This window comes from Diadema antillarum, unplaced genomic scaffold, assembly GCF_040938485.1.
Source record: "Diadema antillarum isolate AM-2024a unplaced genomic scaffold, OU_Dant_1.0 seq00001131_RagTag, whole genome shotgun sequence".
NCBI classification, from domain to species: Eukaryota; Metazoa; Echinodermata; class Echinoidea; order Diadematoida; family Diadematidae; genus Diadema; species Diadema antillarum.
The window spans coordinates 497692-522506 of NW_027271944.1; the positions used below are offsets into that span (position 1 = coordinate 497692).

General features: G+C 36.7%; 1 pseudogene; it reads left to right on the forward strand.

Moving 5' to 3' along the window:
* The first annotated feature begins 17633 nt into the window (after positions 1-17633).
* The window catches only part of LOC139744051 (chondroitin sulfate N-acetylgalactosaminyltransferase 1 pseudogene), a 63569-nt pseudogene continuing 56387 nt past the window's right edge, over positions 17634-24815 (forward strand).

The window sequence follows — 24815 nt, forward strand, 5'->3', positions numbered from 1 at the left end:
TAAATTCTGTTTAAATGATAAACGGACATTTCTAAAAGATAATGACGAGTTGATTATCATATGGAAACAAAAGCCATCTTACTTCCTAAATTAGCTCTAACTCTTACTTTTCCACAACGATGGTATAGGACAGAGCCTGTTCAACGATCAGGGTTGAGTTATCTTTTGCTACTCCGCTTTGAATAACCTATTGTGTGTACTGTACAAGTATCCTGCGCTGCTATTTTTTTTAAACAGTTAGCATTTTACGCTCATTTTGGAAATGGTTTCTTATCATGTAAAATAGCCGGTTATCAGCAATCCCCTGTTGAAACGAACAGGCCATAATTTTGACAGCTTTGTGTGGAAATGTTACCGCTTTGCTTTTTTTTGGGGGGGGGGAAGGGGGTGGGTAGGGGAGTAATTTGAGGAATCATAGCGCCAGTATAGGCATAATTAATGTGTAATGGGGATTAAGACTTTCAGATGGCGCAATTTAATTTTGCGTTTAGGTCTCCTTTCCTCGTTTGTTGTATTCAGCCATGGAGCATTATGTCAAAGATCAAATATCCTGTTACCATTGCTCCTCGGGAATTTCCTTCTTAATCACACAATTTAACAAATCTTTATCTATAATTTCGTTAATGACACCCTTTTCCTTCATTCTCGAATTTAGAAAACACATACCGATTGATACTTCTTCACTTATTGCAACTCGTCTGATAAAAACACTATAGATTTCTACATCTGATCCAAGGGAAAGAATAAAAAAAATCACATCAAAATAAAAAGGTCAGATACACTAAACGTGATGCTACATTCATACTTAGCCTATTCGAAGCCGAGAAGAGCTACAAGCACCAGATTCGTCCCACGGCAATTTCGTTGATAATTAAAGTAATGATAATTACAATGGTAACGACAAGGGTAGTAATAGCTTTGGTGGCGAGACGTTTCGTTCTTCATTACACCGTAGTACAGACACGATCCGCGATTCCAATTTGCTAGCAATTACATGCTTTTGAAACGCGATGCCAAAGTGGACTTCCCCGGCTATACGGAATATGAAAGCTCGAGCAAGCGACTCTAATATGTTTAGTTGGGTCCGTTTCCCAATCATCGTCGAAAAGAGCTACTACCGTAAACAAATTAATTTGTATTCCATATTTCCGATCATGTTTCATTAATAACGGATGTAGGTTTTCAAGGAACATGATTGTTACAGTCTGCGTTCATAAGAGAACAGCCTTGTGATTTTTTATATAAATATATGACATATCACATGTGTGTGTGTGTGTGTGGGGGGGGGGGTCCGTTTTCCGGTTATCTTCTGAATGAGCTACTCTACACCGTAAACAAACCAATTTGCATTCCATATTTCCCCTCATATTTTATTGATGAGACGTTTTCAAAGCTAAAGGTACTTTTTAGGGATGATCGCTTTATTTTCTGTTTCCAGTGTGCATTACCCTCAATACAATATGATCTTCTAGAACACTTTAGTGAGATATAACTTTGCCCCAAAATCACTTCAGATAAGCAATATATTAAACGTTTTGGGTGAACGTATGTAACGCTGAACAGAAATCGACGTACTCACATATTATGAAGGTCAAATCATCAATGCTCATTGAAACTTTGTTGTTTTCAAATAAATGGCCTAATTTTGATGAAAGAAGAAAATAACAGCTTTAAAATTCTGTTGAACACTGTGTTTTATACCATTTCTAGACTTAGTGGTGAACGCATTAACATGGACAGACCAGGTTACTTGTCGCGTTTTATAGATTTTTGATAGCCACAGGCCCTTATGATAAAGAAATACACTTTATATTTTTTTTTTTTGTATTTCCTTTTTCCTGCTTCCTTCCCCCTTTGCACCAACGCTCGTATCTTTATTGCATTTTATTACTCTCTTTCTTTGCGAAATTCAGAAGAAAAAAAGTGTTGTCACGGCACAGCAATTTTGCTTTACATGGGTCCTTTTTTTTTTGAAAACAATATTGTTTATGTCTTGTTTATGTACAATAGTACGGTATTCAAACTGTCAAAATTGCAACAATTGATAGAAATGTATAAATAAATGAATTATCAGCATATAACCGTCATAACCTAGTATACAACCCCACTTTGTGGCAGTGTGCTCTTTACGACCTCAATTCTTTGGTAAAAACGTGTAAAAATCACCTGCAAATGCAGCTTTTGGGATGAAGGGCTTTCCCAATTAAAATGTAATTGCATGCGTAAATGGTATACGATGCGAGCAAATTGAGACCAAGGCAAACGCACGTAGGCAAGCACTTAATGCACAATATTATACACATTACGTGTAAAATCTGGTTGTCACGGGAACAGCTCCCTTCATTATCTAGAACATTGACCCATTCACTGTATGCCATTATGGCCACCTGTTCTTCAAGTAGGAATTATAATTCTTCAAGAATATACACATTACGTAAAATTTGTGTCCCCTTCAATGAATATTTTAAAAACAAAGGTTAGGGTACCCAAGGGTAACCCCTGGACTTGCCCGACTTAGCAACATCTGGTTTACGCAAAGTGGATGGGATCGTCATCAGATTTTCATAACAGAACCCCAACTACAGGTATACCAGAAAACAGCTGTTGGCTAAAGGTTGTCATGAAGAAACATGCGTACATCACGTTTTGTACTATGCACCCAATCGATTTAAACAGACAATATTGGGCAAACCCATTCAAGGCAAGCTGCTGGGTTACGTTCTGTGAAAGGACTGGGCACATAAAAATGCCATGCAATCGCAAATAGTCAGGCAGGCTGCAATGAGTACAGCAACAATTAAAAAAAAAATGGTAGTAATGTTGATAGGAATAATTATTTCAACAATATGTTTCTTTTATAGAGAATATTAGTATAGATAGTCCATGATATTGCGTGTAGAATTCATACAGGATAACTATGCTTTGTTTGCAACTGCTAACAAGAATTCATAAGATGGTAAAGAGCACAGTGCTATTGATGCACACAGAATCATGATATACTGAAACTTAAACGAATGAAATCTCAAAACATTATGTGTGAATTCAGCAAATTTCTATTCACATTTGTGGGTTTATCAAATCACACATTTAACATTTCACACAAAACACGATTTCGTTCGCCTTTATCGCATCTAAAATGATCTCTATATACGAGTCAAATGAAATTGAACTGTACGATTGATGAGAAACAAATTGCACTTTTTTTCTAATTTCTATTTAGGTCATTTATACTTGGAAAACAGTTTGGAAAAACAAACAAACAATAATTCGGTAACAGCAGCGAGCTATACCAGAATGGATTTTACAATAATTATTGCAAAACAGCAACAACAAAAAATGTATTTGAATATCTTATAGACACCGTTAGGAACAGTTATTAATGAGAAAGACAAACAAACAAATCAATAACAACAACTTCCTATATACAAGAATGGATATTACAATAATCATTGCACAACAGCAACAAAAAATGTGCGTTTGAACACTAGAAACCGAACTCACCGCCATGTACACTGATGCAGGATACTGGGTTTATCTGCACATGATGTCAAACGTGCGGAGCCAAGATGCGGGAGCTGACGCCATCCCAGATGTCTCAAACCATGTGTGATCCCACCACCGGACAGCAGAGCCAACTTTATACTGGCGCCGCGGAGGACCAACCCTGGAAGTAATGACGTCACACATATTGGCGTTCCGGGGAAACTCGCCGTTTTAACATTTGATTGTTTTTTGTTTCTTTGTTTGTATGTTTCGATATATTGTTGTAGTTGTTGTTGCTGTTGTTGTTGTTGTTGTTGTTGCTGTTGTTGTTTTTTTGCCAAGATGTACAGAAGCGAAAAATGTGTCGTCGCAGGAAACATTTTGGAAAGAAGGCTGTAGTTCCTTCATTTTTTGCTGATGATTTTTCTGTTCTGTCTGTCCTGACTTTTAATTACTTTCTGCAAGTTTTTGCGCCGACTCTATGTGATATTCACGTGTACAAGCTCTGCTTTTTAATGGACCCTCACTTATTTGTTTTTTTTTCCTTTTGAAATAAGTTTGGCGTGAAACGGAGTATGCATTATACAATATACCTTCAATTCCTTAATTACAACTAATTCTATCGTTGTCGATTTTATTGTCAACTTTTATGTACTCAAGATCATTTGTCGCATTTCTCGCGTTTATGTTACGCCCTGTGGAAGGAGAAAAATGAGGATTGATCGAATCAAAAATTTGAATTGAATTTCTTTGTTGAACACAGAGCTCGCCAGGCTCATAAAGTCTGATGGATTTCACACACGATTTTGCTAAGACAGAGTGATCGCTGACTAAATTTTCATTCAATTTCCATTTCGTCGTGCTATGTTTATTATTTGGCCATTTTGAGCGTCCACGTATAATCCTATAAAGATCTGCCTATTACAAAGCGGAAACAGTGCAATAATTTACTGTACGCTGCCGGGGATTATGTATTATATCATCGACATTTCATTTTTTACCTCAGCGCAAACGGATTTCCTTAATTTTTAATTTCTCATAAGCTAAAAAGCATTATTGTAATGTGCAAAATGGAGCCATTTTTTTTTTTTTTTGGGGGGGGGGGGGGGGGTAAACCACGTTCCCGTATCATTTTACGTACGAGGCATCTTTACTTATACAACCTACAATTCATGGAATATCAACAAGCGTGATCTTTTTTTCTCTCTCTCCCTTCTACAGTCTCTATATGCATCTCTTCTGCACCATAATTCTGTAGACATGATTAAGATGACAACGTGCGTAGCAAGACTATATACATCGTCACCTCGGACAATAGATGTGATTTCTTCGATTTATTTACGCTCATTATTCTCTTATGAATAGCGAGCTTCTCTCATTAATATGGTTGGTCGCCTATACAGGAATGTAGGCCTACGTAAATTTCTCCATGCATTCATTACCTCTAATTTCCATTACTTACACCAACGACAACAACAAAATGGACAAAAATCCATGTCGGACCACGCAACATGCATATAGGGACTGACTGTCGATTAAGACGAAGTCAAATGTCGAATTCAGCGAACACGGAATTTATGATGTCGCTGTATGTATAGGGTATCTATATTACAGCATCTTCGATTCAATAATCTTTCTCTCACCTGGCCTTTACGTCATGAGAACTCTTTGGAAATTAAGTTTTTCCTCGAAATTATGCAACGGGACTACCACAATGCGCCGTACTAGATTTCACTCAGGTGCTTAATTTTAGTCTGAAACTATGCAGACATTAGGGCTACATGGTATACAGACGAGAACTGTACTTTGTGTTTATTGGATCTATCAGAAAGCAAGTTTCACGGGAAGTAGGCCTGTTAGTTTAGTGAAAGGGATATCTTCCACCTCAGCCACTGTACCAGTCACTTATCATGTGGAAGATTATAGACGAACAGGGTCGATGGTGACGATGATGATGTCATAATGATAACCGTAACGTAGAGATTATGGTTGTTATGGTGATAATAATAATAGTTATGGGCTTATTTACCCATCAGGGTAGCCTCTTCAGGGTTTGCACTGTTCTTTCGAAGGGGCCTGCCAGTACAGGGCAACCTTGTTATAGTGAGGACCAAGTGTCATTAATGTTTTAGTAAATCAAGTGTGTTATATAGCATTGACTTGTCTGGGCAAGGAGACTCCCCATACAAGAATTAAAAAAAAAAAATCACGATGATTTAAATTTTGGCAGCCATTTTGGATATTTCAAAACCGTCAGGAATGCAAGAGTTGATTCATCCACATTGTGATTCAGCGCCTTCGAAATAGTATAAAAACATTTAAAAAAAACTCCCAACAACATGAATATTGTGCCGACCGTTAAACAAGGTTAGATCAAAAATCTGACTTTGGCAACCTGACTACATGTATATCTACAAATGTTAGGTTCGAGGCTGAGTGAATTTTGCAGAGCGGTGGTGTTCTCTATACCGCATCCAGACTGACAACACAGTCGGGGATCTGCATACAATCTATCATACAGTAGTGCACCACAGTCGAGAATACACGAATTGCATGTTCGTAATGTTTCACTTTTCTCAGTCTTGTAGAAAACTTAATTTTACCTATATTATTTTCTTATACTATATTATCACTGGTGTATTTTCGTTTCTATAATTGTGTTCTTGCAAAAGTTGCAGAAATGAATTCATGTTTAAATTCAAATTATATTCTTTTCAAAACGACTCCGTTATAATATTGTTTTGGAATTTGAATGATTGGTTTTTGCATCCACATTCCTGGCCAGACAAGAATATTATATACGTGTGTGTGCGTGTGTGTGTGTGTGTGTGTGTGTGTGGGTCCTATGCGCTCGCGTGTGTGGATGTGTGAGTAAATAACTTATTTCTCATATTGTCACTCCTTAATGAGCAAGTACTCCGTATGACGTCAATCTAATTGAAATCCAAGAAAAGTAACCGCTCCTAATGAAGTGTGAGATGGTCTACATGCAGCTCAGCAGAAAGTGTGCTGATATTTGGTGGTTCTGTCAGCAGGTCTTGGAAAAGAATGTTTGTTGAACACTATTTTGTCACGTCTATAGTTCTTTTTGTTAACAGCGTAAACATTGGAACAAGGTAGATAATCATTGTGATTTGTTAACCATTAGATATAAACTTGGTCCCCAGTCATCTTTACGTGAAGGACGTGAGAAGTGTGTAAGGCATAGGAAGGTTTCGAACCAGGCATGAGGGAAACTTGAACCTTCTAACACGGGTCTGCTCCAGACAACGTTTTTGGCCGTAATGGGATATTTCCACTCATACTTTTGGTCAAATTTCAATCATCGCGGTGTTCCCCGCCCTGTCTCAAATTTCTGTCTGCTCTTCTTGCCCTTCTCAGACCACAACTCCGCATGAAACACAATGACAATTGCGATACAGTCACGCTCAGCGTCATTGTTGCCATGGCAACACACCGGATTTTTGAAATGATTGAGTAACAGGCGATGAAGTGTCATACGTGGCTTCAGACTCATTTCTTCCTTTACTCTTCCGTACGACTATTATAAACTATAAGTTTGCATCACCTTTTTATGTCGTTGTCTCAAAGACTGCACCGGACAGACAGATTGACCTGTCTTTTCTTTTCCAACACAGTATTTTCCTCTTGAGTGTCATGTACTACAGCCTTGATCTAAATTTTTCTGTGGTCCCTTGCAAAAATGCTTCCTTGGAAAACCTATATTTTTCCCATGAAATGCTGCAAAACTGAATAGATCAAAAAGAACTGATCAATGATTAGAATTGGATACAACGATAACCGAAGGAAGACTGAATTATGAATGAACAACATTGCAAACGAACACATTAGGTGAATTTATACACTGCAAGACCATCGGTGTTAGAATTAACACCATGGATGTTAAATCTAACACTGATCAGTTAGTGTCAATAGAGGACCACACCCACAGGTGTAGAAAGTATATTGTGATGGTGTTGAAAAGTGTTCATCTGGCACTTCGTGGTGTTATCTTAACACTGTAACTGGTGATATTTTGACACTGCTGTGGTGTAACGATGACACCGCATGGTGCTGACTTAATATTGCTGGTGTTAATGTCAATGGTATAACACCCGCCCAGCTTCAATAGGAGACCACACCAACTGGTGTTCCAGTGGTGTAAATGTGTTCACACAATTAAAAAAAAAATCAAGTATACTTTATCGGAGAATTTGCGTAGTATTGTTAACTTCACGTATTTTTCTTTGTTACGACATTGTATTGATGTTGTGTTATTTTATGTATGAAAATGTTATTGGAAATGAAATAAATGAAATGAAATTAAATGAAATTCATGATCGTCTTGTTTAAGTTCAAAATCAACAAGAAGAACAGTAACTAAGAAACTATTCAAAAAACAATTAATATTTTGAAGTGACACCCGGAGGTGTTAATATAACACCACAAATGAGCACCGGAAATTTAACACCAGCTCGGTGTTTCATATTTAACACCGGACTCTTTGCAGTGTAGTAATATGCAATACATAGATAAATAAAGAAGGAATAAGTGTAATATTAGATTTAAGAGAGAGGGAGAGAGAGAGAGAGAGGGAGAGAGAGAGAGAGAGAGAAGATGAGAAGGCAATAGATGAAAAAGGGATCAAAGAGGAAGGGAAATGAATAAAAATAGAATGAGAAGCGTTAACCAGTGCCAAGTGGATGAAAGAAAAAAAATGAAATGATGATTAATGTGCGTGAAGTGCATTTTAGGTAAACTTGAATAGACCATGACGAAAAGAAGTATATCAATCATTGTAATGGCAATAGACGTCAAGGCTTGATATAAACAACAATACATGGTGCATTCATCAGTATCCTGTAATAGTGAAATTGTAGTAAGAGTTTGCAACTCTTTATGAAAAGTATGTCTTCGCCAAAGAGCAAATGAAAAAAAATGCTTGTAGTGTTCTTTGTTCATTTCGGACCCGCATCCTTCCAGAAAGTGTCGAGTTGATAATCACATTAGAAAGAATAAAAGATTTGGAGATGGCAACTGAGGGAAACTTTGAGTGTGTACGTGTATGTGTGTGCGTGTTTATTTTTCTTTTGTTATAGTAAAGGATCAGTCCAAATAAAAGCAGTAGTAGTAACAGTTAAAGGTACAGTCGTTTCAGAAATGGAGTGATAGTATATAGTTTATAATAACAATTACGATAGCATAATAAATGGCAAAGATGATAATGATTATACACTGTAAAAACATCGGTGTTAGATCTAACACCGATCAAACTTCAATAAAGGACCACACCCACAGGTGTTAAAAATGCACTGTGATGGTGTTGAAAAGTGTTCACCTGACACTTCGTGGTGTTAATTTGACACTGTATCTGGTGCTATTTTGACACTGTACTGGTGTTGATTCAAAAATGACACCACATGGTGTTGATTTGATATTTGTTGGTGTTAATATCAATGGTTTAACACCCGTCCAGCTTCAATAAGAGACCACACCAGCTGGTGTTACTTTGGTGTAAATTTATTTTCAATTTTTTTTCAAAAATCTAGTATTTTAATGTAAAGTTCTTGATCGTGTTGTTTAAATTAAAAATCCACAAGAAGTGCAGTTACTAAGAAACTCTTCAAAAAATAGTTTAAAATTTGGAAATGACACCCGGAGGTGTTGATTTAACACCATAAATGAGCACCGAAAATTTAACACCAGCTCGGTGTTCACTATTTAACACCGGACTTTTTGCAGTGTATTGCAATTACAATAATGGCAGTAGTAATATGATAGCTACTATGATATAGTCATGATAACAATAACAATAACGACTTTACTAAATTTAATTGTGATCTATAATTTTGTCACCACTCGGATCATTGCATGACAGTCATCATTAAATGATGACAATAATAGTGAATCAATGGGTGCTGTAACAATTATTAATACTGCAAGTGTTGGAAGTAGAGGTACGTAGTAACGCTGCAGTATATGCCTACACTCATCATGTGCATGCAGGCTTCTCTGCTATTATTACACTGTAAAAACATCGGTGTTAGATTTAACACCATGGGTGTTAAATTTGACACTGTACCTGGTGTTATTTTGACACTGTAGGGGGGCCTACTGGTGTTAATTCAAAAATGATACCACATGGTGTTGATTTGATATTTGTTGGTGTTAATATCAATGGTTTAACACCCGTTCAGCTTCAATAAGAGACCACACCAGCTGGTGTTACTGTGGTGTAAATTTATTTTCACATTTTTTCAAAAATCTAGTATTTTAATGTAAAATTCTTGATCGTCTTGTTTAAAGGGAAGCAGTCCTGAGATTTTCACTGTACTGATAACTAAGAAGAGTAAAAAATATAAACTTTCACCAATTTATACGCTTGGACATCAAAAATTGTCTCCGTACGCGATTTTTGAAAAATAATTCCTGCAAGCGATCGTGAAAGAGCCGGCAAAAAGATGCTACGTAGTGCATCATGCCCTACTCACCAAGTTGACAGCCGTGCCTCTAAAAACCAATTTAAGTGTTCAAATGATTAGTTGCAATTTTATCATATAATGCGAAAGTTTGTGGTTTTATAATTTCAAACAAAATATTTCAAGCATAGATATATATAATTTACGAAAAATTAATATTGTAAACATAAATTTATATGTATTTTTAAACCAAATATACCATGAACTTGACATCAAATAGGCACGGTCGTTTTCTAGCTTCCGTCCGTGTTACATACTTCTTAGCGTAGAAACCACTCTCGCGCGCAAATCCTTACCATACCAATGTATACATCCCATACACAGTATTGACCGATTCTGTGACGCGCTATGTGTATTTTTAGCATAGGCGCAGCCATAGTGGGTGTATCAGCAGACCCCCCCCCTCCGCACTCCCCCACCCCTCTCCCTACATTAGCACACGCGCAGAATGAAAAACTGCTTTAGCCAATGGGCGTCTCGTACTGAGTGCGCGAATGCTTGCTTAGTGCGCGAACCTTTGTTACAAGTGCGCGATAAACATGTTGCCCCGGGGTGAGGGAGAGCAGGGGGGGGGGGGGGGTCGCTGATACACCCACTATGGCTGCGCCCTGTGCCGTAAAATGTCTGCTGCCCTCAACGAACCCGAATCGGTCAATACACTCGACTCCGTCCAGTCGATTTTGGCATTCAAACCGAAGATAACCTGTGCATGAGAGAGTCGAATTCTTCAAAGAAAATATTGTTTGTATCTCAATATTTCTGTAAGTAGTCAGATAATCGCCTTTCCTCGAAAAAAAAAAAATATGACGTGAGCCGGGAAGGGTAAACACAGGGGGTCGTAGGGATATGATTTCGCTCCACTTTGCCGTGCATGTCCAGTCGGCACTGGCAGCAGCTAGCTCAGTGGCACTGTACTGCAGTCCAACCCCGGCTGCAGGCCCATGGTAAATTAAACATAGCTAGCCACTTTCCTTACCTCTCTACGCTTTTTTTCCCTCGGTTCTCTTCGAAGTCGATGCTCGAGGTGTTTCTGTTTTATAACTCATGTGAGCAAATGGTCAGGATTGCATCTGGTTTCAGGAGTTTTCTCGGTTTATAACCGAGGGCCACAGCCTGCCGGTCCACGTAAAAACATCGCTTCACAAATTGTCCACGCACAGGTAGGTAGGTCACAACACGATTTCGAGATTTTGTAGGCCCTAAGTTTCTTATGTTCGGCATCGTTGTACCGATATTTCCCAGCCATACAGCTCACCTTTCACGATAGTTTTGTTGGTCTGGGACGGAAAAAAGGATTTTCCTGGGAAATTTTCTGCACGATTCGAGCAAAACTACTGATGTAAGATAGCCTGACCAGACGACGCTGAATGCGGTCGCCCCTATATAGTGTTCTAGCAGGCCTAGCCTGTGTAGAATCGTTTCTACCTACAAATATGTACACTCTGTACGTACTAAAGAACATGCATGAGCGGCGCGGCGACAGGTAGGGCTGCAGCTGCGCTTGAGACTGGAAAAGTGCGAAGGGCAAACCGTGTACGGGGTGCGTACGCGTATCTACCGTAGATCTATCATCTAGTTGTACCGTCCACACGTGCGAATATAATACACAATACATACACACACACACAAACACACACACACACACACACACACACACACACACACACACACACACACAACGTAGAAACAATGTCAAATACGAGTCGGAGTAGCCACCGACGTCTTCATGCATCCGGGTAAACTAGGGAGCGTACGGATAACGAGCAGAACACGGCTGGGAAGAGTTGTGCATCGACGACGTATGACTCTCCGCCAAGACTTGCTCATTAGCATATTCACCATGCAGAGTCACACTTTTTCAACCAAAATGTACGAGCTTATTTGGTGATTTTAAAGTTTGTTTTTGGTGAAAGTAGTTCATTGGAGGTACCAACAACAACATATTTTTTTAAATTTCGTGAGGACTGTGTCCCTTTAAATTAAGAATCAACAAGAAGTGCAGTTACTAAGAAACTCTTCAAAAAACAGTTTTATATTTGGAAATGACACCCGGAGGTGTTAATTTAACACCATAAATGAGCACCGAAAATTTAACACCAGCTCGGTGTTCACTATTTAACACTGGACTTTGCAGTGTACGTATTGCAAAAACTCCAGAGTCCAGGGACTTAGCATTGCTTACTATGCTCATTCACGTGATGGCGCTGTTCTATACTAACCCTCACCCTGTTCAAACTACATGTATATCTTTATTCAGACTGGTGACTCCTTTCCTCGAGTAGGAAGGCTGAGTGTCTTAGAATTATGTATATTCCATTTCTGTATGAGGTGTTTATTGTACATTCATGAATCATGTCAAATGTGAAAATTTATGTATGTTTCATTTATACTACTTTGCACACATTTTTTTGTTTTCCGTTAAACATTGTATTGTAGTTATATTTTGTGTCATTAGAATGTAACAATTTCATTTGATTTGTCTGAATAAAGGCTATAAAAAGCGTCAAAAAATATGGCAACTGTTGAAGCTATTACTGTGGGGCCAATTTCAGGTCCAAAATTATATTCTTATCTCATAATTGTATGCATAAAGGTGAAAGATAAATTGATGTTGTTATGTTACACAGGCGGTAACATTGTATATCAAGACTGGATGATTATGAAGGATGTATATAAGTCCATATTCAAGTTGGCTTCAATGACCACAGGTATAACAAGCGAATGTAATTGAATTACAGTACATTGTATCACAAAAATTGTCAAAATATTAAAAGAATGCCGGTTTCACCTGTTTCTTAAAAAAAAAACAGTCGTATTGGTGTCGGCTTCAAGCGCCAATCACACGAGTTGATCATGTCTTTATTAAGTAATCCTTGCAGTAATCTATACAGGCGAATTTGCACATAACTTTTTTGTTTCATTTTTTTTTTCATTTTTTTTAGGAGTGGTAACGGAAAAAAACGCATCACAAACTGGCATGGTATGGTTTGCATATCAAACAATTATCGTTGCATTGCAATAACCAACCAAATAAATGCTGACTTGAAATGAGATAAAGGATTTGGTTGCAATGTAATTTATCGTGTAACGACAAGAAAGTTGTAAAATTATGACATCATTATCACGTGTTCTAATTTGCATAATGTGGCTGTGACTTACAACATTATTCCATAAACTCCTACAATTTCTTCGTCTGATTTTACATTATATATTTATCAAAGTCAATTTTGAACATGAATGAAAGTGTAAATGGAGTAACACATATTTTCCGGACAAAAAAATGGATGAACGAGTACCATTGCTACATTGTACTGCTATTGTTGTAAGGAATAACATTATAAGTTGTGATGAGTTTGTATGCATCACCCGTTCACGCATTCAAACGTTATGTTACATGATTATTGCAGAATGAAAGAATAGTGAAAATGGAGGGACGAAAAAGAAGAAGAAAAACAACAGCATTGAGAAGGAAGAGGATGATGAAGGCAAGATGAAAAGAAAAAGAAGAAAAAGAAGAAGGAAAAGAAGGGGAAAATTTAGGAGGAGACGAAAATGAAAAAGAAGAGGAGTCGTAAGTGGCCATTGATTGCAAAGAGGAAGAGGAAGAAGAAGAAGAAGAAGAAGAAGAAAATCTTTGTCAGTTGGACATGAACGTCGTGTGCCGTAAGTGGCGCTGTCTATGTTGTAAGTAAAGGGAATTATTGACATTGCTCATCCTTGTCCACCAGCCAACGTACTGTCTCGCAATGTTGACATTGACACAGTGTCACGAAGAGCAACAATCAAGTTGTGTTGGTAAATTTGCTCGTCAAATTTGTTCTGCACAAAGTGAAGTCAATTGTTTCCGACTGACTGATCTTTTATCACAACTCTGGATACACACAGGTATCATAATTATCACACTGAAATGGAAGAAATTATTATCAGTATTCTATCATTAAATATTATGATAGATGAACTAGTAATGAGAATATGAATTATATGACTATTACACTGCGTGTGTGTGTGCGTGCGTGTGTGTGTGTGTGTGTGGGGGGGGGGGGGGTGTCAGCTGAAGAGAAGTTTCAACATGCACAGTGACATCCCATAGCAGTATACAATGCAGTCATGCTGTTGATGAAGTCATGTTGATGTGATGCGTTACGAAGAGAACTCATATTCTCTTCGTAACGCAGGTAACATTCTTCTCCCAAAGCCTCGTTCTGATTATTGTAAAAGAACAACACATTACAGGGGATCGATGCAATACAATGCACTGCCTTATACCTTGAAATTGACCTCAAGTCCAGATATATTTTAAAGGGATTAGAAAATTGTATTTCTGATTTTATGTGACTATTGTTTATGTAACGTGTAGATGTATACTCCTCATTCAGTTTTTTTCTCTGTTGAATAAACGTAGATGTCTGTTTTTTGTGTGTGTTTATACTTTTTTCTATCATCGAAGTTTGTAATTGTATATAATTCACAGCTGAAACATTTCTCTGAATGTTTGTATTTTCTTCTTATGTAACTACGTAGATGTCTGTTTTGTGTGTGTATATATATTTATCATCGAAGTTTATAATTGTACATAATTCACAGCTGAAATATTCTCTGTTTTCTCTATTTATCTGTTATCCCTCCGTCGAAGGTCTATTTTATGTAATATATCTTTGTTTGTTTATCTTTTTTAATGACGGAAAATAAATACAATACAATACAATACAATACAATACAATACAATACAATACAATACAATGTTAAGGCTTGTACTTGGCCTACTTTGGTTTCCTATTTAACGTTGAATCACACGGAAGGCTTGGTAAGACCAACAATGTTACACATGAATGGCATTTCCTGTTGCGAGCTCGTTAAAATGTATCTGTTTAAAGAACATAGGCATACGAAGTCATCTTCAGTTACGCCATAGTACTTTCTACACACTCAAAGATTTCTTGAGAGCTGCAAGGCTCGATTATTACTACACTCTTAAAGGCATCGTTTACCATTTTCAGATGAAACAAAGTCCAGCTTTAGTGCTTCAAAATAGTTCTAAGATGTGAATTAGGGATAAAAACAACCAATGTAAAATTTTGAATCAGTATTATCAATGTTAAGTATTGTTAAGCATACAAAATGTCGACAATAATTATAACAAAAATGTTTCTAGACTAAACCTTCTACAGTTATAATGAGAAAAGAGTGATATCTCCGTATATTTAAGGCTTTATTGCGAAATTTTTATATGATAATGTTCTGTGATACACAAAAACTGACCTACACATATGCATCAAATGTGATACATGATATTTCAAACATTTTTTAAATCGCTGGTCCCAATGGTAAACAGGACCTTTAAGCTTTATTTTTCGTCCCCTATCAAGGTACACTCAGCAAAAAAAAGAAAGAAAGTAAACACTTTTTCGAGGTCATATTTTTCAAAGAAGATTTTGATGAAAATCAATGTATTATATACCATATTAAAGGTAATTTAATTGGTTATCATGTTAGTAGGTTAATTTAAAAGGGAACCTTACGCATGAGTGAACACATTCATTCTTGCCCGCCAAGGCACAAAAGTAAAAATTGCAAAATTTTACAAGTTGTCTTTCATTTGGCAATGCCCTTCGAGATAACAATGACAGCAAAAAGCCAGTTTAACACAATGAGAGACATGAATGAAATAGCAAAAACAAAATTGTGTTCTCTTTATCTCTTTACAACATCAAACAAAAACAAAATGGGAAACTAAAGGAGAAAAGTCAGAATTTTCTGTCAGCTTGAACTTCAAACGACATAGGGAGTAATGGCATAAAGATGGTTGAATAAACAGAATTTGTTTATTTTACTCCTTTTATAATTATTGTAATTTAAGGATTCATGAGATAAATTTAAGAACCAAATATTATCTACAATTTTCCTCGTTTGAAAACAAATTGAAATTTCTACCATTTTTGTTAATATTGCTTCCCTTATTTCATTTGAATTTGGGTTTGATCAAAGATTCTTCGTTTTTCTCCTTTATTTTTGGCCTTTGTTGATATTTTGGGCTTCAAAGATATCATAAAGATCAAAGGTTTATTTTTGCAACTTAATTGATGTATCTGATTGTGTTAAATTTGTCTTTTGTTATTATTGTAATATGGAAGAGCACTTGCAGATGAATGACAACTTGTTCATTTTTGCAATTTTTGCTTTTGTGCCTTGGAAGAGAAAAACAAAGGTGTTCACTCATGCGTAAAGTTTCCCTTTATATTGACCTACTAGACTGATAGCCAATTAAATTACCTTCAATATGGTATATAATACATTAACTTTTAGCCAAATATTATATGAGAAATATGAACTTGAAAAAGTGTTTACTTTCTTTTTTTTTTGCTGAGTGTACATTTCCTCTTGTCTTGGATAGAATCTTCTGCCATATCTAATTCCTCATCAGTATTTTCTCGTTCTTTTGTCCTAGATTATTCCTGACGTTTTTTTTCATAATTGCATACTGAGTATACGACGTTGTTTGAATGTTTCAATCAGTCTAATATATCATGATCGATGTAATTGCATATCCACTCCTTGTTATGATGTAGCTATTCAGTTTTTTTTTCTCTTTCATCTCTAGGTTTTAGCCGCAGTCACTCTGGCAAAACTTCAAGATCTTAAAGATTGCGGCTTATCTGAACTTAACTAGACGGAATGATAATCATACGGAATGGAAAAGTTGTCATAAAGAGTTTGTTCTTTGAAATTGTGGAGATAACTGAAATGAGATTATGTAAAATACCTTCAGGAGTTGGAAGCATAAGCACATTAAAAACAATCAGAGATCTAACATATTGACACGTAGCGATTTTTGTTTTGAACAAAACTATGTCCCTGGATAAAAAGCTAAGAAAGAACATGACAGTTTTAGAATTGCAAGTAGGGCTTTTGATTGCATTACTTTGTTGCAGCAGAACCACACCATTGTCTGTAGGGTTAAACAAGCAAACAAACAAACAAAATTGCTACAATAATAGTTATGTCTGCAACATTTTGACGTCATGGTTTGTTGTTGTTGTTGTCTTTATTTTTGACCAATTTTTCATCATCATCTTTGCCTAATTCAGTCTTTTTTTCTTTTTCTTTTTTTCACCGCAAAGAAGTGCTGAGTATTCTACCGATAACATGGTCTTGAAGATAGCATACGTGTGTAACTCGAGACGAGCCTTTTTGGGTTGTGTAACGCGTCTATAATTTCCTTTTTCTAATTGACAAGCAATAAGCGGTTTGTCATAAGGTGTCGATGTCCATGTTTGTACATGTATTGTCTGCCTTGGGGAAAAGAACTTCGTCAATTTCTTTGGTGTCAGACCTGCGCCGAGCGCGATCCGCGCTCGTTCGCCGCGCCGTGCACCAACCCAACCACCAGCACCCAGAGCAAATTGACGCAAACAGTCACACACTGAAGGTCGCATCAGCATAGCAGGTTTCCATAATAAACCGTCGATATGCGAACGAGAGAGGAGCTCTGATTGTATTGATGCACCTCTTCGCTCCCTGATCCCCATCCGGATCTTGCAATCGATGCGAGACGTACGCGTACATGTGTACAGACTACGGAGACTTGGTACTAGCTTGACATTCGTACCCCTCGCCTCGACGCGGTTTTCCCATTATCATCGATATCGGCCCTGCTGAATCCTATCTGCCTTTTTAGAACAGTGACAAGGTAAGGCTGAGATCTTCGACAAATCTTAATGAGCCAGCGTTGTGTTCGATTGTAGAGTTTAATGTGACCAGAAGTCGCACTGGTTTGCGTGGTTTTAGGGTTTTTTGCGTATCAGAATTCAAGTGAAAGTGTCAATGAAACGGAAGGAGCTCTGTTCAATGAAGCGGTATGTGGTTGGCCCAGTTACTGCAATCTCAGCAGAATACATGCCGACAGTAGTCCCGGATGCTGCAAATCGCGTTGGTGAGCTAAGACTAGTAAGAGTGAGTGGCAGGATGACCATATTAATGATGTTTGGTTGGTGCAAAGTGTAAATTTAGTTATACTAGTACTGTAGCTGTAGTAGTAGAACAATGCAAAAAAGTTGACCTTCAAAGGCTTGTCAATGATGAATGATGCTAAAAAAAAAATTAGAAATTTACTAACGTTAAAGGTTCATTGAAAGAGAAGAGGGGTAAACTTTAGTTATTCAAAGCATTAAATGTTTCCTTTTTTTTAAAATCAATCAATAAAACATTTGTGAAATTAGAGGAAAATCATAGACAAGTACTAGTAGTGTCTCAAATTTTTCATCTCGGGAGGGTCAATGAATCAGTTAGGCCTCTAGGTCTAGTATGTTTAGCCCTGCAAATAAAGTGCAAGTGCAAAGAAAAATATTTTCCCCCTCAAAAAACACAAAGTAGACTAACTACGTGTAGATTCTAGTCATGGTAGCAAATTTTGCATTTCAAGTCTGTTTATTATATATAGAGACTCTAGTAATTATCTATTTGTATATAAAGTAGTCATCGCTGCTTGCGACAGGGTGCCTGATTGCAGCAGGGGCCATTTCATTTGTTGATGAAAAGGCCCAATCGGGTGCGAGAGTACCCTCACTTCCCATAGCGTTTGCAAGAAACTCCCACTTATAAGTGGGACCAAGCACACTTGTCGCTCTTTAACTGTTTTCATGATGAATGAAGCTGCCCTTGCCTTGAATAGGCACCCTGTTGAAAATATGTTACAAAGGGATAACATTCTATATATACATTATGTATGTATATGTCCCCATGTAATAAATATTTGTTTTTAAAATCTCCCAAAAGTCAATTTCATAGTTTATTCTTGTGTATGTATCTTGGCTTTAAACTAGTCTTTGCAGAAAATATTAAGTGCATAGGCACCCTATGTACAAATTTTATGAAAGAATCACTTTAAGTTCAACAAACTAGAAAGTACAAAGCAACAAGCAATTCAGTTAGTAGCATTTCAGATGTGAACACAATCTCACTTGTCACATAATGTTGCCTCATGTGTCTCGTCCAATTTTAAAAAATACTGGTATGTATGCTTGAACCATTAGTCAGAATTAGTCTTTCCAACTTCACAATCTTTTTTGCGATCTGTTACATCATTGACCATTTGAAGAGAGCAGAAAGGTACTGATTCTTGTCAACTGGTAATCGAAAATACATTAAGAACATTCTCTACTAAAATGCATTTTCTATGCTAAAAAAAAAGACCCCAAAACTTCTTACTACCGCACCTGTAGTGCAACGGTACAAACTACAATGGTTGTGTAGACATACAAACTAAATCTTACAAATTTCTGAATTTCAAGTAGACTTCTGGCAACTGGCAAGTGAAATGTTTCTTTCTGGCTATTCTACACAGAGACATTGTTTTAAAACTTTGCATGCCATTGAATTAAATGTTTGTAAGCAACTGAGTGTCATGATTCAACTTACCGTATATCTGTATCTGGTATTTCTTTTAGATGACATGTACTCTTACAAATGTATCATCTTTAGTGTTAGGGCTGAGATGCTTTGCTTTTTTTCCCCCTTCAGACATATTCAGGCACAATCATTAATTTATATTTGAACATAGACCTGCAGTTACTCCCAATTCCTACATATATGTAGCTTACAAAATGGCCCTTATGAAAGACCTACGTTCTTTAAAGGCTTTGAACTGTCAAAACAAGGAAGTTTCTTCTAATCAGGAAGCAACCCCCCCAAAAACAAAACAGCAACACGATACAAACGACCAAACACACCAGAAAGTACACATGTAAATGGGATATTTTGTTATTTTATTGGTGCTATCACTAAACAAATGTGTTAAAGTGTAGTGACTGTGTAATAAGTGTATTTCAGCTGATAAAAAATTAAGGATTGCTATTTTTTTAGATAATAATTTTATGCCTTGAATGCATTCCTTGTTTTGGGACAGAAGCAAGTTAAACCAACACCAGAATAAAAGAAAATGCATTTCAAATAAAGTCACTCAGTCACATATTCTCATGCATTAACCCTTTAGCAACTGAAGATTCCATGATAAGTAATGGCCTATTGTTCCCTAGAAGGTACAGCAATTTTACTCTCATTTTGACAACTTTCTAAATCATGCAAAATAGCTCACATGTTTATTTTTGTCTTTTTTCAGTTATGTATGTCGGAAAGCCTATTTAAGACTTTACCGAGAGACTTGTGTGTCACAGAAGTACAATGTAATTCTGTCTTGTTGACCTTTGACCTCTTCCAATGTACGTTTTAATATATTCTATCTGAAAACAATAAAAATGGTATAGCATAAAACTGTAAAAAGGTGGACAGGCAGTTTCAGGCATTCTAGGGAGTGACCAGACGGGCGGTTTTGGGTGGTCCAGTTACTAATGGGTTAATACCAGAGAACTTGGTTTTATACCTGATATGAATGATCAGGTGTAGTCAGCAGACTTTAAGATATCATGCCTATTCTGCACTGCACACCTGCGTGTAATGTATGAATTCGTGAGACTTTCAGAGCTGCTGTATTTTAGCCAGTGCTGTTGGGGTAGCCAGTACTCAAGACCTTTTCATTAATTGAGACTTCCTTTCGATGCACTAGACCAGGGAAGGAAAATTGTTTTTCCCTTGGCATGTCCCACACAATTTATGAGTCACATGAATTAAGTCATAGTGTGTGGACGCTGTATGCACGTTTCTTGGAACCCAAACAGTATATCACAGCCTTGAAACCACACAATGAGACATATTTAGACTATGATGAAAGAAGAGCTTAAGTTGAAAGATGAAGACTTTTTGATTGATTGGATTTTAGAATTTTGTGTTTGAATTTTATGTTTCTGTACCAGACTTGTACAATGTAGGACCAAAAGAGCTGTTCTGTACATGAGATGGTCTGCAATAAAAGTCCCCCCCCCCATGCCTCAAAGACTTTCTGTTGCTCTGTGTGATTTGCAAACCACCCAATAATCTTTTTATAGTGTAAATTAAAACTTGAAAAGAAAATCAATATTTTTAAAATATTTTGTCCTATGATCTACTCTGTATGAGGCAAATAGAAACTAACCATTGCGACATTTAGATCTGTACAGTAGAGAAAGAACTAGGTGGCATGTCAATATACCAGGACCCGGTTCATTGTGAGACATACACTTCATATCTTGTATTTCTTGGCTACCTTGGTAAATACTTTTAATATAGTTGTCCATATGGGGGAATGAATTGTTGTTTTAATGTTGTTATAAATTGTACTTTTATTTTTATTATTATTTTTATTATTGTTATGATTATTATTTGGCTATTTTCATTATTATTACTAGTACAGTTATTATCTTTATTCTTGAAAGTTATTAATGATAACCACAATAATAACAATGATAATAATGATGATAGTAATAATAATAATATATGCAGTAATTGTAGTATTTATCAATATACAGATTGTTTACACCGTATGTCATGATTAATTGTAACCTGAAGTGATTTGTTGTACTAGATCTTTCTGTAGGTTGTTATTTATTGCATGGAGAGGTTAATTATAGAGAGGTAATGCTAGGCTGGTATAATCAATTGGGAAGGGTAGTGATGAAAGTGTACCGCAAGGGCCATGTGATAGAATAATGCAGAAAAAACAAAAGAAAGTCCTAGATTATATTTTGTATTCAAGGGCAGCAGTCATTAGAATTTATCTATGTGACCAAACAAATCGTAGTAAGCCAGTGCTATGATTTTTCTGTTTCAAATTCCATGTGCTGATGTTGAAATAAAAAGTAGTACGAAGTGGCAAGGTAAAGTAGACATCAAGCCTACACACAGTGTATGAACTCTATGCAGAATGTTAAACCTTGAAACCTGTAGTGTATCTCATGATAGAGTAATTTAGCTTTACATCCTGAGAGGAAATTCTCATTACATATTGGACATCATATACTGACCCACCATGACCTAGTGTTAGGGAAGCATCTTGTCTGATGCAGGAAGACAGCAGCAGCCAAGCATGGAGACACGAGCGTATGCTTTGCCCAGTTATGTCAAATTCCTGTTGGCTGGATGCGAACACTTCCCGTCAAAATTGAGACAGAGCTCTTGGGGTCACGTAGCAGAGCTTTTTCACATCCTCCCAGCCAAGTTAGAGAGAGTGCTAGAGAAGTTTCATTCTCTTCAAGTATGCCTACTTTCTTAATTCTAGTTACTACATGTAGTACTTTGCTGCTTTAAAAATAAAGGGAAAAGAAAAGAAAAGAATAGAAAAGAAGTGTGCCTAGGAATATTTATTTCAAAATTGGAACTAGCTGTTTTAAGTGTATGAAGATGGGCAATATACATTAAGCTGGTATGTGTTTGTATGCCAAAAGAGACAACAGTTTGCTGACCTTGGATGACATGCAAGTAAATTGTATAATGTGATTAATGTGACACACACTTGAGAGGGAGAACACAGAGTGATTTGATGTGAGTTGGCATGTCCTGTGGCCTAAAAGAGGTGATCAATCAAGATGTGCTACATGTATGTTGTCTGGAAATCCCCATTTAAAGTATGAATATTTGAAAAAAAAAAGTGAGGAAAGAAAGGATAAAGTGGCCGCAGTATGACAGGCGCTAGACCCAAGCGAGAACAGATGTGTGTGTGTGTGTGCGTGTTTATATTGTTACAGCTCAAATCACAGCCTTTTGTTGAATCGGGTACAAAAGTGTGTGTTCAGTCATCCGTGCATGTGGGTAAATTAGAGGAAAGTCCATTGTTGTGGATATTTCAATGTGTGAACAAACACGAGAGACACAGACTTCTTTCTGTATTTTTGTTAAAGCCAGCATTCTGTTGAATAAAGCAATAGTGCAGTTCACCAGACCTTGTGAGTGTTCTGTCACTTGTGTCACACTGTACATTGTACCATACTCAGAAGAGATTGTAAATTTAACGTGCAAACAGGTCAATCCAAGATGCATTATGTATTCTCTGAGAAGGAAAATATTCAGAAGTCTATCTTGGAGTTATTCCTGGCCGAAAGGCTTTCAACAGGACGAAGAAGGTGTATATCTGATTTATAGTGCATTACTTTGTATCAAAGCCTCTATCTATCATTTGCAGATGACAAAAACCCCCCAGCTTTACTACTTTGAAATAGTTCTAAGATGTGAGTTAGGGATAGAAACAACCAATGTAAAAATGTTAATCAGTATGATCGATGTTAAGTATTGTTGAATATACCAAATATGAACAATAGTTTTATTAAAATTGTTTGTAGAATAAACTGTCTTCAGTTATGGTTTATTGAGAAAATTAGTGATATCTCCTCATATTTGTGGCTTTATTGCCAAGGTTTATATGGTAGGATGTTTTATGATATACCGTACAACTGAACAATACATGTATAATATGCACCAAATGTGATAATTTGAACATTTTTTTAATCACTGCCAAACTGGTAAACAGTGGCTTCAATATGATGTTTTGACATGCCAACCAAAGGAAAAGCTAAGAGTCATGAAATCGTATACCTTATCTAAATTGCATGTGATTGTGGCTGATATCAGTGGTTCACAAAATCATGTTTACAATTAAAAAGAAACCCTTAATTTTCTTCTAACCGTTAAAAAAAAAGATTTCAGACCAAGAAAGAACATTAAAAGTGCTTTTGATTATTATCCCTGTGCTTGTGTGAACCTTCATTTTGAGTTTAGATCAAGCATTAATCGGTATTTTAATTGGAGTAGGAGAACCAGTGCAGTGGACAGTGAAGAGGGAAGAACTCTGTCTGTACATGTATGTACTCTTTGCTGAAATATGTCCTAAGCATTGTTCCTGTGAGTGAACTGTTTGAAGTATGGAAGCATGTCACAATCTGTGCCATATATTGTTGATGTCAACTTATGACAGTGTTTACAAGCAAATAGGATGGTTTACTAACATAATCAAATTTATGGATGTCCCCCCTCCCCTCCCCTCATGACTTAAAGGTCCTGTTTACCTTTGGGAATGGTGATGTAAAAAAAATTCAAGATATGACATTTAATGCACGTGTAATGTAGGTCTGTTGTACCACAAAACATCTTATCATATACAATTTTTGTGATAAAGCCTAGAATATAAGAAGGAGATATCTGTATTTTTCTCAATAAACCATTACTGTAGACAGTTTAGTCTGGAAACATTTTTATTATAACTATTGTTCACAGTTTTGTAACAATACTTTACATCGATTTTACTGATTCAAATTTTTACAGTGGTTGTTTCTATCCCTAACTCACATTTTACATCTAGAGCTAGTTCACACCTAGCTAGAGACAGAGTTCACACACAACTATTTTAAAGCACTAATGCTGGGTTTTTGTTTCATCTGCAAATGGCAAATTATGTCTTTAACATTAACAAGCTATATTCTATTAATCTGTACGTCAGAAACATTATTTACAACACTTGGAATCCAGTTTGCAACATTAGTTGTTGGCCCGAGTTTTGCCCGACATAACAACAACAACTTGTTGCTATGCAGGGCAAAACTCGGGCAAGCTTTCAGGTTGTAAGGCATGCATTAAATTTTAATACGTTAGTAAACCAGTCTGTTGGTAGTTGTTGCTGACCACATACATCTGTACCATTGGTAAACACTTGCACTTCTTGAGTAAGCAAATGAAACTATACTCACTGACCGTACAATGCCATTAAGCACATACACGTGTCTTCATTCTGTGCTAGGCAAGGGACAGTGTATGACCTTTGACCTTCCCCTCCACTTTGCTTGTGTCATCCATAAGTGAAGCATAGAAGTGTATGATACTTTCAAAACACCTCTTTACTTGATGAACAATGATACAAAATGAGAATATCAGCGATTCTGCATTTTATATTAAGGTATGAAATTTTCTGTGTTCAGACATATCAAATTTGACAAAATT